The sequence below is a fragment of the Lepidothrix coronata genome, unplaced genomic scaffold (genome assembly GCF_001604755.1).
Source record: "Lepidothrix coronata isolate B3197 unplaced genomic scaffold, Lepidothrix_coronata-1.0 Scaffold120, whole genome shotgun sequence".
Classification (NCBI taxonomy): domain Eukaryota; kingdom Metazoa; phylum Chordata; class Aves; order Passeriformes; family Pipridae; genus Lepidothrix; species Lepidothrix coronata.
Window position 1 is genome coordinate 475,779 of NW_016690300.1, and position 19,055 is coordinate 494,833.

At 47.6% G+C, this 19,055-nt stretch overlaps 1 long non-coding RNA gene across 1 annotated transcript in view; it reads right to left on the reverse strand.

Annotated features, from left to right (window-relative positions):
- Positions 1-574: 574 nt before the first annotated feature.
- LOC108502537 overlaps positions 575-19,055 on the reverse strand; it is a 78,072-nt gene continuing 59,591 nt past the window's right edge. Inside the window, exons 2-3 of the long non-coding RNA XR_001876511.1 lie at positions 2,513-2,632; positions 575-674 (exon numbers count right to left, since the gene is read on the reverse strand). This is a non-coding gene — a long non-coding RNA (uncharacterized LOC108502537). The remainder of the gene's footprint in view (positions 675-2,512; positions 2,633-19,055) is intronic.

Genomic DNA, 19,055 nt, shown 5'->3' on the forward strand with positions numbered 1-19,055 from the left:
CCTGGCATCAATCACTCCAGCTGCTCCCTGTGAAGAGTACCAGGGGTAGAGCCCCAAAGGCTAGAGCAGCCCAGCTGCCCACTTGGGGACCCTGGGGGACAGGCAGCAGGGCTGACAGATGCATGGAAGTCACATGAACTGTGCGGCTCCCAGGCAGGAGGAGCAAGTGCAGAGGAAAACAACATTTCAGTGCACTGGGTACTGCATAAGAGTATCATAAATAATCACCCCGGTGCCACGGACCCTGCAGTCTGAGAGGAAGCGTTGCACTCGCAGCCCTGTTAACAGCCTTGACCTTGAAATGGTCCCAAAAGCAGGGCTGCAGAGGGACGAAACAGCAAAACATTTGCAAGTGGCCGCATTCAGGCGGAAAGACACCCCTGCGGCACGTCTGACACGGGATCGCTGCACAATTCCGCGCCCAGCCAAGCGCGGCCCCTCCGGGAGGGCGGCTCACCCAGGGCCGTCTAGCGTGGCAGCTCACCTCTGGACGACCCGAGGCTCTGCCAAACAGCGCTGAGAGTCTGCAAACACCCTGCACTTGCACTGCAGAAAGCGCCAGACAACTTACTCACCTGTGAGCTCTCAGCGCGCAGTGCCCAGACTCTGCCAGGATCAGCATTTTCTTGAGGTAAAATGGCATTCGTCCTGACAGATGCTAACAAGACGCTTCCCTGGGAAAAAGCAAGGATGCTTGTGGGGTTTACTTTAAGAGAATCGTTGTCTGCAAAGTCACTGTAATGCTTTCTAGAGTCCATGGGATATTTTTGTAGTCATTCATTGTAAGATCTAGCAACTGCTACAAAATAGCAAGGGCTGCAATAACAGCATGACACATTAAGGATGGCTTTAATTACATACACAATATCTATGCAAATGCCAGATAGCATCTCCTGCATGAAAGACAGGGTTGGTTTGTTTGCTTCTTATCCTCACAGTATGGAATCTTAGTGCTTCTTACGATGCAATATTAATTTGGTTAGGCTTAATTTAATTACTTTGGTTGATAATTAAATTAACATATCTTCAATTAAAGTAACCGGTATCATCATGAAATATTTCTGTCATAGTGGCTCCTAAAATATCTCAGTCAGGACTAGATCCATATTGTTCAAGAGGCTGTGAAAAAAAAAAAATACACAAGAAAATAGGCCCAGAGAAACCCACCTGCCTTATAATGTCAGGAAGCCACTGCTGAATGGCAGGTGCCTGGCATCTCTGGAAACAGAGTACAGTACCTGTCTGGAACCACAAGCAAAAGTTTTCTCAATCACACCCTAGTTTGAATACCTTGGGCTGTGTGTCATGCCCGACATTCCACCAAAAACCACTAAAGCAGCGCTTGTTTCACTCCTTTCCTTTAGATGTTTCAGTCTGTTTGGTTAAACTTCAAGCACCAGAGTTTATAGTGATGACTGTCCCATATAACCCAAGTCACTGAGAGGTAAAGTAGCTTGGCCAAGATAGTGGTTACCAATACCAAAGTTACCAATACAATTTGAGCTTAGTCCTCTACTCTACAGGCCCTGTGGCACAGTCTTAATTTCTTATTTCTCCTGTATTAATTTATCAGTGAAGCTTGAGCCCGCTCTCTCCCTCACAGCTCTCAGGAAGAGACTGCTCCCAGACTCTCTCTTCCAACTGAATGGCAAGGGAAATATTCAGTGTGGGCCAGGAGAACACATATGGGACAGGGTGTTACAGAAGCAGTTGTAGACAGCAGTGGAATGCCAGCAAACAGGATCTTTGAGTCTAGCACCAGCTCTGGAGGCAGAGAGCAGCCTAAGTCATCATAAACAAGAGGCCCTATCATACCAGCCTGTAGATTTCTTTTGGAAAATGATAGGGCAAAGCAGATGAATCTCACTGCTTTATAGGCCACAGCTCCATTCCCAGCCCTGTACACAGCCCACGTGCTGCAGTGTATCTGCAAAACAGGTGAATGACCATTGCTGTCCTGCAGGAAGGATAACTGGCTTCTAGGAGTGGATGTGCTAACAGCAGCAGTGGAATATGTGGGATCAGACATCATGGACTTCTGGCCAGCAGTGAATGGCATTATGACTGACTTCTCCCCCTCCACTCCCTCTTCCCTGGTCATTATGTGGGCTGGCAGGAGACTTGCCAAATGTGTCAGAACCACATGAAATGCATGACACTTGTGACCCTGACCTTGTGGGCCCCCAGGCTGACTATCAAGTCTGAGGCACAGACCAATCCAAAAAGAAATGAGGAAGGTCCTACCCAGACCATAAAGGACCGCAGGACTGGTCTCAGGGTTTTGTTTACTCTGCAGTTTTTAAGTTGGAAACCACTCCTCCCGTAATAACAAGAAAGCTTTTGAATTCGGTGCTACATATAGCAATTCTCTTATATCTGTGAGCTGCATGGGCTTGTTGATGTCAATGCCCTGTAACCAAGAGCCTCCGCTATCACACACAAGTCCTCATTATGTTGCATAACAAATTACCTTTGTTGCCCAATAGAATGGAACAGTAGATTTTGTTGTTACCTCGTGTAAACTTTAGTCTTGCGAATTCCATTTTGCACTGACACAATTGCTTCTGCCTGACAAGTGCTTTATTTCTGTTGTTACGCAGCAAGCTCCATGATACACAGGCAGCCAGGGATCCTGAAAAACAAGTTCAGAAATACATAAATATGCCACCACTGTGTCTGCAAAACAATCGGCCACGTGGATCCCTACTGCTGCACAACACTGGGCTTAGAGGCTGCAGCTACACATCCTGGGAGGCAGCACTGCTGCAGATTCATCCCTCGTGGTCATCTGATGTTTTCAGCTACAAGAAAAAACAGTAGCATAAAGAAACAAAGAAAGTGGCAGAACAGCAAAGGAATTTTAAACCGACAAAGACTTCATGGTGTTGGCATTTTAATGTTATACTGTTGCCTTTCTAATGGATTTATCCGACTGCATTATGTTACCTCTTGTTTTCAGTGTTTAAGTACTGTTCCTAACTAAATAGTATTAGTTACAATGTTCATCTATTAAAGAACAAAGTGTGAAAAAGGTTAACAAACTCATCCATACGATTACAAAATGCTAAACCTCACTAGACACTTCTGAGTCTTCTTTATATATGTTCGGCACATATTTCAGGGAAATGAAAACATTTGTTTTCAGGCTGCAAACAGTGTTTCCTTTCTTAAAACGTTTTAGTTGGCAGCTTTTTGTATTGGCATATGACCAATACTCTGGATAAGTGGGAAAATAGTGGTGATATCTACAGGCCAAATTTTGCACTTCTTAAAATGAGTAATGCTATCTTATTTTCATATATGCCGGCCATGCCCGCTACTCAGAGCACTACTGGAAGCTCACTGATTGCTGCTCCCTACTTTCTCTGGATAAAATCCAAAGAGGAAGAAAATCCAGTCATTACAAAAGTAAACTTCAATAAAGTCTGAGAGCTGGCCTGTTGGGACAACCCTAAATAAAAGTAACAAAATCTGGATGCTAGCTTATTTAAAGACGCACATGTTTTGATTTCCCCTCCTACTCCTTTGAGAAATGCATGTTTCAACCTCCAACACACACTCATCTCTGCTGTACTCTCCACATTGTACAGCTGCTTTTAAATTGAACCTGCTTTTTCATCAGTTCTCCTGTCATTCCCACTGCTCAGCTCATCTCCTACACGGCCAAGCAACAGTCATCAAATAAATCATTGGAGACACTGTTGGACAATGGGTGAATGAGTTACTGCTGAGGGATTGGGGTTTGCCTCTATTTACTGGCTGTAGTTAGAAACACTTCAAGCCAAATTTCAATTACAGGGGATAAAATAAAGGCCAGCCCAGTCTGGGCATTTTAAGACATAATTGTACTTGGGTAAAGCACTAAGGCATGGTTGTTTCCAGACAGTGCTGCTCACAGTTAATGGTGCCAAGCTGAAATCTACCTGGGTATTACTGCAAACAGCTTTGGAAAGCCTTCATGGGAATGCATATGGTCAGTGAAGGCAACAAGGTGCCTGGATGCTTGAGGTATAGGACAGTGAAACAAAAGAATCTTTGTAGAAACCTGAGATATGTGAGTGCTGTACAGCTGTAATTATGTGAAACTCTGCAGCTACTCTTTAGCTTGTGGGGAAAAAAGTCATCGGCAGTGCTAAGTAGATGGGAGGGAGATCACAGCCCTGTCTGCTTCAGAGTAAAACACCAGCCCTGAAGCTGTTGGCTACTTCATTTTCAGAAATATGTTGATAACACGGGGCCTGGGAAATTTCAAATTATGACTGAAAGACCAGGACTTCTTAGGACAGAGAAGAAATGAGTAAGAGAAGACTTCATAGAAGCACAGCCTGAAATGAATAGGATCAATACAGGACATAGAAGCTTGGCTCTTTCCTGTCTTGATGTTTGAACACAGGGATAAGTAAGGAAATGGAAAGGGTGGAAAACTCAAATCTGAGGAGAAGAAATACTTTTTCATAGAGAAATTTAAAGTAAGTCTAGAAAGCATCTGGACATTAACGGGAGTAGACAGGAACCAAGTCCCGTTTATGCTTCACATGTTTTGACACTAACACATATTGTTTAAGTCCTGTTGTCAGCTCTGGGCTGACTGGTTACCCTCTTTGAATAATACAAGAATAAGATGACAATGCAATTTCAAAGGCAACATTTTGAATTATAAAATCCTTTTCCATACAGCACATAATTAACCTATGGAACTCATTCCCACAAGATTTAAATTGAGCTGAGACTCCTCTGTATCTGAAAAGGATTGGACATGTATTTATAAACTGGCCCAATTCCACTTGAGGCAAGGGTAGTAAATACTCAATTAGGTATTTGTAAATGATCCTTCTTAAATCCCTGTGGAGAACATGCCAACAGCCCTAAGGACCTCAGCAATGGGCACGTACAGAACGACTTCCCCAGGGGGTAGAAATTCTGCAGTGCTGCACCTTAACACTTGATTTCTCCTCAACAAAAGGTGTCGCTGATGCTTCAGCTCCAGTGCAGTTGGCAGCAGCGCCCTGGGGACTTGACCTGCAGCCCTGCCATGGGTGTGCACGGGTAACACCCAGTGATTGCACACCTGTAACACACGGTGACTGCACACCTGCTGTGGGTGTGCACAGGTAACACAGTGACTGCACACCTGCCGTGGGTGTGCACAGGTAAGGTACAATAACCACACACTTGCCTACTGTTGGGGCTTCCTCACGCCTGCTGAACCCACGGAGTGTTCGGATTCACAGTGGTTTTGCTCTCTAGCAGCTCGGGCAGGGTCAGGGCCCCTCCGTACCCGACGCTTTACAAACACTCATTTCGGCCGAGCCCTCAGTCCCGACCGTACGTTTGTCGTTCCGGGGGTGCCGGTAAAGACACCGCTCCACCCGGCCCCGGCGGGGAGCGACGGGGGGCGGCGCGGGGGGTTGCCCGCCGGTCCCGCCGTACCGGGCCGGCAGGTGGTGCAGCCGGTGCGCCCGGACCGGCCTCCTCGGGGCTCCTCCGGGATCACCGGGGCTCCTCGCAGCTTCTCCGGGATCACCGGCGCTGCTCGGGACTGCTCCGGGTCCTCCCGCCCCTCTCCAGCCCAGAGCCCTCAGGGACCCGCCACGCCCCATGGCGCCACCTGGCGGCGAATGTGGGGATCGGTCACACCGGGATGGAGGGATGGGATCGGTCACACCGGGATGGAGGGATGGGATCGGTCACACCGGGACTGGGAAGCTGGGACCGGTCACACCGGAATGGAGGGCTGGGATCGGTCGGTCATGCCGGGATGGAGGGCTGGGATTGGTCACACCGGGGTAGAGAAGCTGGGATCGGTCACGCTGGGATGGAATCGTTCACACCGGGATGGGGAAGCTGGGATCGGTCCCGCCAGGATGGGGGCGCTGTGGTTGGTCACATCGGGATGGACGGCTGGGATCGGTCACACCGACCTGGGGACTGGGGTCGGTCACACGGAGATGGGGTGCTGGGATCGGTCACACCGACCTGGGGACTGGGGTCGGTCACACGGAGATGGGGTGCTGGGATCGGTCACACCGACCTGGGGACTGGGGTCGGTCACACGGAGATGGGGTGCTGGGATCGGTCACACCGGGCTGGCGGCTTTGGCGTCGGAAGCTGCCCTGCTGCCCCGACTCCGAGAGCCGCTACTTCATGAGAAGAACAGAGAGCAGCGGGGACTGCCGAGGATACGGAACTTTCCACTCCCCTGCTCACCCAGCGCACGGGGGCCTGAACACGGACTCGTGGGTAGTGAAGTGAAATACCCCAAACCAGCCCAAAAGGCAAAGCAGCACGGGGAGCACGCTCACTCCAAGCAGATACTCACTTTGGAAGCGGAATGTTTTTCCAAAGAAGCTTCAGGCAAACATTCTTTGGCACAGAGATGGCCGTGGGAGATTCTCCCTCACTGACAGGAGCACAAACAGCCCCAGGGATGCCCGAAGGGGCCCAAGCATTGCACTGTGCCCACAGCTCAGCACCCCGGGATGAGGGCTCCTGTGTACATTTACCTACAGCTGGGGTGAAGTTCTTTGGGTAGGTCCCACTATTGCAGCCTGTGTGCCTCAAATGAGCTCCTGTAACACCCCGAGGTCCAAACATGGAGGCACTGTGGGATGTAGCAACAGGGACCACTCTGTAGGGCAGCGGCTGTGCTCTGCTTTCTGGCCAACTGCCCCTTTTTTAAACATTCAGGCTGCAAACCAGTGCTCATTGCTAGATCTCCAGGTATACTGAGAGGGATTCCTCATATCTGGGGTAAAAAAGCCAAGTTTTACCATAAAACAACCTGTATTTATTCATCTGAGCCTTAAAAGAACAGACACACTAAATGTTATTACAACATCCAGGCTTCGGCAACATCTAAAGCCTTTCTCTGTGTCTGTTTTCACCTACATGTGCTACAGCCTTTCCGGCCCACTCTCCTCCCAGCTGCCTGGGAGCTAACACTCCAGCTGGGGAGGCCAGACCGGCCACAGTCCCTCTGCAGGACTGTCTCCGTTTGCCTCTGCTGCTCCGTGGCAGAGGGATTGTGATGGGACTGGACTTCAGGAGAGAAGGGACGCATCCTCCTGCATCTTGACCATGGGGGAAGAAGTGGCTGAATTGCAATGGAAAACCCTGGGAGCTGTGGGCTTGTTAAATATGCTCAGTTCAGCTTCACCTATCAAAGGGAAAAGTCTAAGGGTCTTCCAGAGGGAGAAAAAGCAGTTCACCCTTACACCTTGGAACCCTATTAACTGCAAAGGCAGCCTCTGCTGGAAACACAGAGCACTGTCAGCAAAGCACAGGGGCTGAGGGGGCAAAGGAGACCTCAAAGCTGATGTTACTCTTAAGAAAGACAAAGCAGAGCCCAGCCAGCAGCAGAGAACCAAACCTAGAAAGGAAAGGTAACATGCAAACAAGCTAATTGAGGAGAAGTACTGGAAAACAGGGCAAGAGAGATGCAAATTTTACCATTTCTGCATCTGCAATTCATCTCTGCCTTCTAGGACACACTGACCTTCCCTGTACAAATCACCAGGAAGGAGCTTCTGTGCCTTTTGCGGAAGGGTTTTTTTACCTCAGGACAGAATTCACTTTCCCTTCACAAATATGGGCAAATTAAGCATTAGGCCCATCACCTCAGGCCCATCTTCCATGCCAAAATGCAGCCAAGGCTGCTGGTTCCTCACCACTCTAGCAAGATCCCTGTCCACTCCAGGTCTCCAAGGCAGGTGCACAGGGACAAGGCAGGTCTGAGGCCAGGCCACATCAGTCTGTGGGTTGGGGTCCAGACTAGACACAGGTATGACCACGGCTGGAGACCAGCACTCCTGTCATGTAGCTCAGGTCAATACTGAAGGCTCCAGGATAAGCTGAAAAAGGTTCCTGGGGTAAGGATGAGCAGAGACTCCAGAGGGGTCTGTTTAGGCTAATTGGGGCCTATTAGTGCCCTCAGGGCCCTGACAAAACAAGAGAGTACCTGTGCTGACTAAAGGCTTGTGGTGACTCCAGAGATCTCACTATTAGGGAAAAAGAGGGATCTAATAGAAAACTGCTGAGAGAAGCATGGAGAAAGATCATGCTGATGTGCAGTACCATGGCTGTGGTGAGGCAGGGCTGTATCATGCCCCCACTAGGTGTCAGCAGTAAAAGCCAGGTATCCCTTGCAGTGGCAACAGCTCCCTTCTGAAGTGACTAGCCAGAGGGCCATCACCTGTATCCAAGGAGACAAGACAAAGCAACAACATGTTTTGAGAGTAACTGCAAAAATGAAACACACTATTTCAGTAATTTGCAATGGTACCTGTGATCCCACAATTAGGCAGGTTTGGAGAAGCAGCTCCAAGTTTCTACAGTTTTCAGTTCCATTTCAAAACCAATACACGCTCTGCCTCCCTGCATGTGCAGCCTGAAGTTTCGAGACAGCTCAAGCTTCACTGTGCTGGGTTCCCCCAGCCTCAGCCCCTCTGGAAAACATTCCATGTGCACATTGTATCTCTCCAGATTTTATTCTCATTCCAAATCTGCAAGTACAAATATAGTAACATTCCACTCTCCTAATGCACACTTACAAGATGTCCTGAAATGTCAGATGCTAAACGGTACAAAAAAGCACTTTACCATGTTCCCGTTGATGTGCAATATAACAGAGAAGGCAGAAATTGCTTTAACATCTGTTGATTTCTTAGATCTGAACACTCTCCTCCTTTCATCTGGCAGCAGCAAAGCTATTAATACTGCAGCAGCTTCTTCAGAGTTTGCAGCAGTGCACTGGTAAACACATACTTCGAGAATGGTCTCATTCCTGCAGGAATTTGGTCATGACTCCCTCCATCCAAAGCAAAGCTGCCGGAGCAGAGGGATTATAGGAAGGTGAACACAGCAGAGAGGAGTGGACAGGCAGGTAATACCCCTGCTGTGGGGAGGAAGCAGGGGTGAGGCTAGAAAGCTTCCTACCGCTGTAGCTATTGTGTCCCTGCTTCCTCTGCACAGCCAGAGAAACCACGGATGACGCAGCCAGTGGGACTGAACTCACCCAGCAGCAGTTGCAGGGCTCTGCCAACCTGGTCAGAACTTGTTCTTGACAAGTAGTGTTGCTGAGTCACTTCAATGGATGCAGGGTCCTTCTCTGTGGTTGGTATTGTTTCTCATGCTGCTAAAAACAGGCATTGGCAATATTCCTTCTGCACATTTAAATTACCCAGAAAAAAAACCCAGCTCAGCCAAAAATTTTGAGATAACAAGATTTTTTTCCTGCTTCTGGATGGGAAACAGAATATTTTGACATACTAAGAGACTTTGAAATGAAAAAAATCAAGGTTTTGTTCTGATAAATTTATATTTTTCTCAGGGAGTGGGGGCCCAGGGAATCACTTTGTTAAAATTTCCCAGTTGGCTTGAATAATAAGGATATGACCTCGAAGAAGTCAACTATGACACGAACATTTTCTCATAACAGAAGACACAATCACTACCTTACTGTGGATCGAGCAATGTGGTTGATATATTGAACACTGTCCAAAGGAGAAAACGTGTCTTCAAGTGGGAGCATCTTGTCCAAATCCAAAGCTCCATGTAAAGGCAGCACAGGTGGGAGCTCACATGTCCTTGCCCCACCTCTGGTCCTGCCCTGCTGCAAGGGCTCTAAGAAGAAAGCTGGAGTTTTGGGAACTAGGGACATCCCTGCCTCCTCTTGGAGGATGTTCAAGAAGGGAATAGCTGCCACGGGCTCTTGAGTTGTTAGCACAGTTTACTCGTGTTGGCTTTTGCAAGGTGTCAAACACCCTCCAAACTGGCCCATTGCTCACTTCCCTTTCCTTCCAAGGGCATAGGCACAAATCCACTCTGAGCATCCATCAGTCAGCTACAGCAGCTGTCAAAACCCTTAGGCTGAAAAAATTGTCAGGACAAATTTGTTTGGAATCAAATTAGAACTTCACCACAGGATAAGCACCAGGTTAAGCTGAACCACCTCAGGAGCATCCTTGAAACAAGCAGTCCTCAGTTCTCCTTCTCTGCTGGCAGGAAGCCTCTTGACTTCAGTGTATCACCTTACTCAAATACTCTCACATTTTCCTAATGTTGAAATTATAAAGTGCCAGAGCAGCTAAATATAGGAACAAAATAAACTAACTACATGAGAAATAAAAGCTTATTTTGTGTCTCTTCTCATCTTATTAGTAATATTTCTTTCCTTTTTCTAGAGTTCCTTGCTGAGCTGGAAAAAAAATCCTAGTTGCCAAATCTGTACTTAATCTGATTTTTTTCCTATATATTTGTTATATATCCTTTCCTCTTTTCAGTCAAGGTTCCACTGAAAATGCAAGTTCTCCACGCTGTCCTAGCCCAAATATAGGCTGTATTTGTGGGAATTAACCTCTTCAGTACCCAAGGAGCAAATCTCAAAGGGATTTTTCTTCAGCAGAAGGTCTGTAATGCTATGAGCACTATCAAATACTGTAACTGGTGTCTCTCATGTTTTGTGAATAAAATTTAAACTTCTCCATGAAGATGTTACTGACAATTTCCCCCCCACAAAGGGAAATGTCTGGCCATAGCTGGGACTTGCATGGCTCCTGGAGCACTTGCTGCAGCCCCGCAGCCCCTTCTGCTGCCTGGAGTGGCACCTCACCCAGCACATAGCAGTGCTGGAGCTGCAGTGCCTGGTTGCTCCAAACAACCACTTATCTCAGTGGGTTTGGGATCAACCCTTGCAGCTGGAGCATTAAACCAGTGGTGACCTGAAACTGGAGGATAGCACAAACAGTCCTGGAACATTTTCCTCCATCTGGCTGTGTTAAGTCCAGCTAACTTTTGCCATCTTCTGGAGGAAGAGAATAAAATGAGGATGCTCAGTTATATTTGTGCTTTATCAAACTTGAGGCATTAAATAATCTGCTTATTTTCTATTCTCAAAGATTGCCAAGTCTGTAGATTTTTTGGGGGTTTGCTTTTAACTGTTTCATCCTCAATTCTCCAACAATGTTTTCATTCCACCTCAGACTCTAGAAGCCTCATGGTCATCAGAAATGCTCCCAGGGTAGACAGGGTATATTTGGGGTTTCCTCACAAATTTTTCAGCAGTGTAGTCTGCTGAAAAGAACTGCTCAGTATCAGAGCAGTGGTGCATTTCCCCTCCACCGAAACAAAAATCTCCTTCACAGGAGAGCTGTGCTTTCCCGTGGACAGTGAACTCACTTCCTTCTGTTTTGTTTATAGCCCTATGTGAGGTTTTTCCTCTTCCATTCCCTTTTCCAAAAGCAGTAAGACAATAAGATATTGTTAAGTGTTAAACATCTATGTTTCTGTTTCTTGTCTTCATAACAGGACTATTAGAATGATGAGAAATGAAACAGGGAAATGATGAGGGAGAATGGCAAAATTTAGCTCAGATTTTTATCCAAAACAGCAGAAAAGACATTCAGAAATGGTCCAGCAATTGCCAAAGCCATTTTGTTTTCAGAAAAATGACAGATTAACCATGTAATGTTAATGAACCTGTGCACTGTGCATAAACTAGAAAACTTGGTACCCTGGATAAGGTGATTTGAACAATGCCATCTGCAACAGGGCATAGGAATAAAGCATACAGGTTACTAGCAAAATGCAGAGATGCCATTTCCAATGGCACCAGGAAATAAAGTATCCATCACTGAACCACAAAATCCTTGGACTGCTCACAAAGGGGCCCTCCCTGAAGGGATAAGGGACAAACACGATCATGGGAGGACCTGAGGATACCATTGGAGAAGAGGAAGCTCTCCACAGTGTGTGGAAGAAAACTAAAGGAATCTGACCTCTCTTACAGTCTGGGAAGAATGTCTGAGGCCAGACAAAATGGTGCTGGAATGGCACATCCAAAATTAGGGATCAGTGCAAGCCCCAGAGCTGGTTGTATGGGTAAGATCACCCAGGCACACAACCAGCAACAAACCAGTCACTGTGCAAGAGCAGGAAATTTTGCACTATCCTCAACATGCTAAATGTAGTGGATGTGACAGTTTGACCTCAAGCAAGAGAAGGGCACACATAGGGACTGTGGGCAGCTTTGAAATGAATCCTGTGATCGGCTAAGAGGACCCAGAAAATGTATATTTGGTGTAATGAGAGGAGTCAGCCCAGCACATGGACAAGTACAATGGCGAGGAGGTTTGGCAGCACAACCCACTCCAGCAGGAACCAGAAATTCCTGGGGATGCTCAACTGTCTAGAGAAATGCATGTCACACCAATCTGCCCAAACCAGAAACCTCATCTAGTGCTCCTGTCTCCCTGAGACAGCCTTCCTGAAGCCAGATGGATGATCACATCCAATTCATTTAACTTGCCAAGTGTAATTCCTCATACAGTAAAAGAGCACAATTTACTGAGCATGAGCATGAACAGTCTCAGTCAAAGATATGCAGCTCATGGTCCCAGCACTGCACAAGCCAAAGGCAGAAGATGATGTTACAGTAAGAAAGGGTCTATTTTAAGGGAGGCAGATAGATTCTGATCAATATTTAACACTGTCAAACTATCAGATAAACGGATAGATTTCGATATCACTCAGTGACTCTTGTAACTCTAAAAAGTTTGAAAAGTGGTGCCATTTTACCAGCAGCTTGCAGGTACAGGGACAGACAAAGCAAAAACAGTAACACACACACCCCAACTAATTCAACAATAAAACATTTGACACATTTTCAATCAGCCAGTGCAAAATTAAAATGTTGCCATGAAGATCAACATAAGGAAACAGCAACCTCAAACAACAGATATCCCAGTGGACAGCCCCGAAGTTGGGGGCTGCAGAACAGGGGAGCCAGAACCCACATTCCCAGCTTTTAGAAAGCAGGACAGAAACAAAGAGCAAACTGAAACAGAAAGCCCTGGCTCACAGTGCTACACATGGAGGGACATTCCTGCTGCTGGACACATGGCAGTGCGGGAAAACCTGTGAGGATGGGCAAAACTGGGAGTACGGGGAACAGGGGGAGATCCCCAGGAAGGCTGTAATTTCTGTGTCGTCTTATGTATATAATTATACGTACACACATATATATAAAACAACCAAAGAAAAACCCTCTCACATATTTTAATACATAAATAGTAGCCTTTAGGTCTGCTGCAGGCTTTGTTCTCCTAAAGTGAAAGCTGCCAGAGTATACAATAAAATATCATTATTTTTCTTGCTGCTCTCCTTCTCTTTCCTGTCTCATACACTTCCTTCATTTTTTCTCTCTCTCTACTTTATTTCACTTCTTTCTTCCCCCCACTTCTATTCTGTCTCTCCCTAGCCCCCCCTTATTATCATTTCGTCTCTCCATTCATCCATGCTGCTTTCCTGCTTCTTCTGCTCTTCTGTCTCATTCCCAGTCACTCATTTCTTTCATACTGAATTAACTCTACCCCTGGTCTATGCATCCTGACAATCTATCTGTTTTTAATTGTTGCACTAAACTTAGCTGGACATTTCAGAGAGCCGAGTACATTTAAACTGAGGACCTTTTCAAAGTCTTCATAATTCGACTCGATTCCACGTATTTGCTACAAGAGCCATATGTTTTTGTGGATCACGTATTGTTTCGCACATGTGAATACTTACAGAGCAGACCTGTGTTTGGGTATCAACTGCTTCTGCTTTCTGAGACGTCAAGTAATTTTGTGCTGTGTAATAGCATTTATGCTTTGAAATGTGGAGAGATTTTCTCCCCACTTCTAAAAATGCTCTGTAAATGTAACAAATGAGGGCTCACAATGCTGAGTGGGCTTTGCTTGGCATCCTTTCAGAGGTTAAAAGCCCTCACACGCTGCTCCCCCTCAGGGCTAACAGGGTGGTAGGGTTTGAGCAGCATCAAGACCACATTGCTTCTTCATCACAATTAGCCTTTTTAAGGGCCCTTCACAGATGCCACCAGTATTTCTAAGTTTTGTTGATTCATCCCAACAAACTTCCTAGAAATGATTAATTAATCTATTACATCCTCAGAGCAGATCTAGCAGCCTTTAGTCAGACAAAACTTTCCTGCCTCACACCCTGGTGCTAAGTCTATAAAGAAAGGGAGAGAAGGGGGAGAACATCATGATGGATTCTGGCAGGCATGTAAGAATTGACATTTCCTTTTCAGCAGTTACAACATTAAACCAAACATTAAAATCCTACCCTAGGTGTGGATGTCCCCAGCACATCTTGGTATCAAATGTGTACATCTCCAGGGAAAAGTGGACAGAGACTAGCAGTGATCTAAATGGAGGGGAAAAGTTCTCACACTGATTCAATTAGAGCAGTAGATGTTGTAATATAGCTTCAAGGGATAACTGAAACTTTTGGAGAGTGCTTCCTTTTTTTTTTTCTTTCCCTTTTTCTTTCCTTTGGCTGCTGCCACATGGAGCTCATTTCACATTTCAACTATAATGTAAGTGATACAGAAAAACAGTTCTCACTTTGTGTCAGATCCACTAGTGCCTAATCCACAGGCACCCTCCTCCAAACAGTCTGAGAATAGAGCTATGCACAGAGCTTTACCTTTTCTACCCTACTCCTGCCACACCTGGGTCTCAAGTGGATGAGTTTTCTTTCTGACTGCTAGCCAGAAAATACTTGAGTGACCACCAGAAAATGATCCATCTCACTCATTTTCTCTGGGAAAAAGTACAAAAGTTAAATCGTGACAGTTGTTCTGCGCTACAGTGACGTGAAGCACAGGACAAAGACAAATGTGCTATTAACCAACTACGTCAATAGAAGCAGAAATCCACACCTAATATGATGAGAGTGCACTGATTTTGTTACTACTGTGCTGATTTGCACCAGTGGAGCATCAGTGCTGGCAAGTTCTCCAGCAATAGGGTGCTCTTCCCCCTGAGGCAGCCAACAGTCTGGAAACATCATACAAGTATTTTGCCTGGGGACTCTCAGGATCTGGAGCTGCTTCATGTGCTCTCGTATTGCAGCAACGCCCCAATCTTGCTTGAACAGTAAACAAATATAACAATAGCTACAAAGATAAACCACAAAAAATTTCCCACTCCTGGAATTCCCAATGCGAGGTTAGCACTTTCCCCTCAGAAATAGCCAGCACCTCAACTTCCCACTGCACCCACTCAAGCTGTGGGTGCTCAGTGAGTCTAAAATTCAGCTCTGCTCCATTCTTTGTCACTCAGAAGTTGAAAGATCTATAGAAAAAACAACCCTGGAAAATTAAGGCATATAAGTTTGTTCACTGTGGAGAGCTCGCCTAGGTCAGTCCTTCCCACTGCAAAATGACATCCCACCATCAGAGCTGGGCCGCCAAATACTCAGGGATTCACTTGCAGTCTGTATTCCTCTGTTGGCAACAGAGGCAACAATAGCTCAGCTCATCCTGCAGTGCCTGCTGAGTCATCTCTGTGATCTTCCTCGGCTTGTTCAGACTGTGGGGAATCCCTGGTAGTCACGCTGCCCCACACAAATCCCCCTGCCCAGCCCCAGCAGAGAACTGAAACAGGGAAGGGGCACTGTCAGGCTCCAGTGAGGAGCTCACGGCAGAGCAGGGAAACCAGGACATCCTTCTGTCCACAGCATCAATTATTTCACTGCTCCTTACATTTCTCTAGGATCCACCACACTTGATTTTCTTTAGCGATCTCTGTTACTCCTAATACTTTATAAATATTCAGTTCTTTCTCAAATAAAAGGTAATAGCTGATACATCCTCATTTGTCCAAGATCATGACCATGCAGTGATTTTTTGAGTCTGAGTAATATAAAATTAAGTTTTATCACTAAAAATGTCAGTAAATGTGTATAAACCCTTTTTCTACAGTTATAAGGTCTGAGTTGCCACAGGATTGTATCCTGCACATATTTACAAGAAAATTTGGCTATGAAGATTACTTGACATCTTCTAGTTCTCCTAACCAAGTGTTTGCTTTCCACACTGCTTTGTTAATATTTGTACAGGGCCACACTCCAAAACATGAGGATTCAGAATGACTTCTTACATAAAGGGAATTTTCCTTACAGGACAGACTAGTGGTTAAAAATACGGGACACGAGTGCGATGGTGAAAGCCTGCTGCCAGAAGGGAGGGCTGCAGCCCCGGTGGTATCAGCGAGAGAAAGAGAGCAGCAGCAGCAAAAGGCAGAGCAGAATCCACGAGGGAAACGGAGCAGGCAAAAGGAGAAAATGTGCAACTGCCTATTTATATCCCAGGAATTCCCCACATTTCAAGACGGCGCGAAGAACGTCCCGCAGGCCGGGAAACACCTACTGCCCCCCGTGGCTTTTTTTTTCTGGGTGTTTTCTGGCAATGGGACGATGCTGAGAGCACGGCGGGGGGAAGAGAGCAGCCCTCTGGGCCGAAGGGGCCGCTCCCCTCGGGCGGTGCGGGGAGGTGCGGGGAGGTGCGGGACCGGCAGAGGGCAGCGGCGGGCCGGGAGGTGCAGACACAGGCCAACTGCAACTACTTAGGGTGTGCTCTTGCTTCAGACTCCGAAACGTGTCATGTGGAACATCAGAAAGGCGCACTGGTGAACTCTCCGCCTCTAATGGGAAACACTTGAGAGTTCCACCAAATCTGTCACTTTTTAAATGAAAACATGAAAAAAAGGGCTGAGATAAAACAAAACAACAGGGGAAAAAAAAAAAAAGTTGGGATCACGCACTTTGATTCAGATACTGAAAAATTTTCCTCTAGGAATGGAAAAACTGATGGGAAAAAAAAAAAAAAAGGAAAAAGGCAAACCGAAATCTTCTGGTGCTTGTAGCGGCCGGAGCAGACATTCCTCCCTGTAATCCTCTCGTTCCCTTCCCGCTTCGGGAAGGGAAAAAAAAAGAAAACAAACCACAAAACAAAAAACCCCACGAAAACTACTCTATGATGGCTCGTAGAGATTTTGGGACCTGAAGATGTTTAAACAAGTGGTTCCCATTTCTATGCTAAGGCAACTGGTGACTGTCTCAGACAACACTAGCTGCTCTGGTCTGAACTGAACAGTGGTTTATCAAAAAAAGGCGAATCAAGAGGCTTCCAAAGCAAGCTCGTTGATTTTGGGGAAAGAGTAGGGCAAGAGAAGGACTGTTCAGTGGACTGGAACCACAACAGGCGGGGCAGGAGGCTGCTCTACAAGAGATATCAGCAATGATGTGTATTTTTAAAAACCTTACTGCCAACTTTTAAAATCTGCTTCTTTCTTGAAAACGTCCCCGTATTTCGGAGGCATCATAGGAACCAGAAAGACAACCTGTAAGACTGGGGACGGAGAGGCCGCCCCTGTCCCTGTCCCTGTCCCTGTCCCTGTCCCTCTCCCTGTCCCTCTCCCTCTCCCTGTCCCTCTCCCTGCCCGCCTCGCCCCCCGCTGCCGGCCCGGCCGGGCGGCCGCTGCCCCGCGCCCTGGGGACATTGGATCCATGGCAAACCGTGAGGACACGGATTAAAGTGCCTCGGGAATCCCTCTCCCACTGGTACCAGCGGGGATCCAAGTGGCCGTTCCTGGATGCAGGGTGTGCGCCCCTCCTGCCCCGCTTGGGGCTGGTTTGAAGGCAGAAAGGGCTGGTACGGTCCCAAAACCTTGGCGAAAACGAATCAAGGGAGAACTCCGGCTGCCCAAACCTCAGAACCGTGCAACTTGCTTCCCCCCGAAAGACCTCCCGGCATCCCCCTGCGCCTCGGGGGTGTTTTATTAGCCAGGCAACCAACATTTCCCGGGACTTCGTTGTCCAGGCTGTACGAGCCGTTCCCGGCACCGCTTCTGACTCTCCGCCGGGGCTGCCAGCAGCCCCTCGGTGGGATAGGCTGAGGGGCTGGCTGCGGGGCTGGCTGCGGGGCAGCCTTCGTGCCGCAAGAACCACTTGTACCCGAGCGCGGGGAGCGTTCAGGAGCCACGTACCAGATGCCGCACACATCGTCGCTGATAAGCACCAAGCGATATCGCCTCCAAAGCAAGGAGTGGAGGAAACGCAGCGCATCCTTAACATGTGCCTGATATTTTTTTTTTCCCCGAACATCTTGTTAAAAGCAACACCTGAAAAAAAAAAAAAAGACTCGTAGCGAGTGACTCCTTTTAGTTTCTCTCCCCTTTTGATAACTTAGGACACTGCGCCTCGTGTTGTGCTCAGCTTCGCCCTGTCCTTTATTGATTGTTTGGGTTTTCATGGAACAAAACGATAGTGATGAAAAGAACCCCAGTTATCGTTGGGAAAAAACGGGGAAACAGGCGCCGTATGTTAAACAACAGGTCAGTAACTTTTTTCTGCGGCGGAGCAGACAGCTGGCCCCAAAATCCTCACCTTTGCACGCCCTGCTTGCCCGAGGAAGTGGAAGCTACCCCGACAGCTCAAAAATCACGAATCTTCTCCCCACACTGTCTCACAGCCCATTTACTGAAGGCCCACGTTTCTTTTCAGATGCCCCCGCCCGATTCAAGCGCCAGATCTTCATCAACTGTCAGTAAAATGCCCTTCGAGGGCCAGCCCGCGGCTCGGGGCGGTTTGCACCGTTCCGTGCCCGCTTTCCCCCCGTGCTGCCTCCTGTCATCGAAAACAGTCACTGTGAACCACAAAGGTGAGATTCCGCCCCGTTACGTCGTGATCTCTCCGAATTTGTTATTCATGTGGTGTGGGGGGAAAATCCCGCTGGAGAGGGAAAGAAATTAAACGAAGGTGGGTGAACCATTCATCTGCCAGCAAACCCGCAGGGTTTTAAAGGGCCAGCTGGGAAGGCAGGAGCCTCCGTCTGTGGCAGGAGCCACCTGTGTGCGCGCGCCTGAGCCCTCCGGGAAAACCGAACTCGGGACCCTCGGCACTTCAGGGAAGGATGACGTTCGTCTTGCCGTCATTTTATAACGGGGAAAGGCCTTACACAGTGCGCAAACCCTCTCCCAAAGACCGAGCAGGGAGAGCCGCTGTTTCACTTTAAGATCACACCTGATGAGATTTCTCACCGTATTTGCTCACTGTGCAACTTGAGGGAGAGCAAGGCCCTCCTGCCCTGCCAACGCGTTCGTTATCTGTGGTTCTCGAGCCCCTCTCTTGGGCAGAAGGGGCAGGTCCCGAAAGCGGGAGCGGGTGGGCTCCCGCGGGGCGCAGCCCTGCCTGGTGCCCGGCGCCGAGCGCTG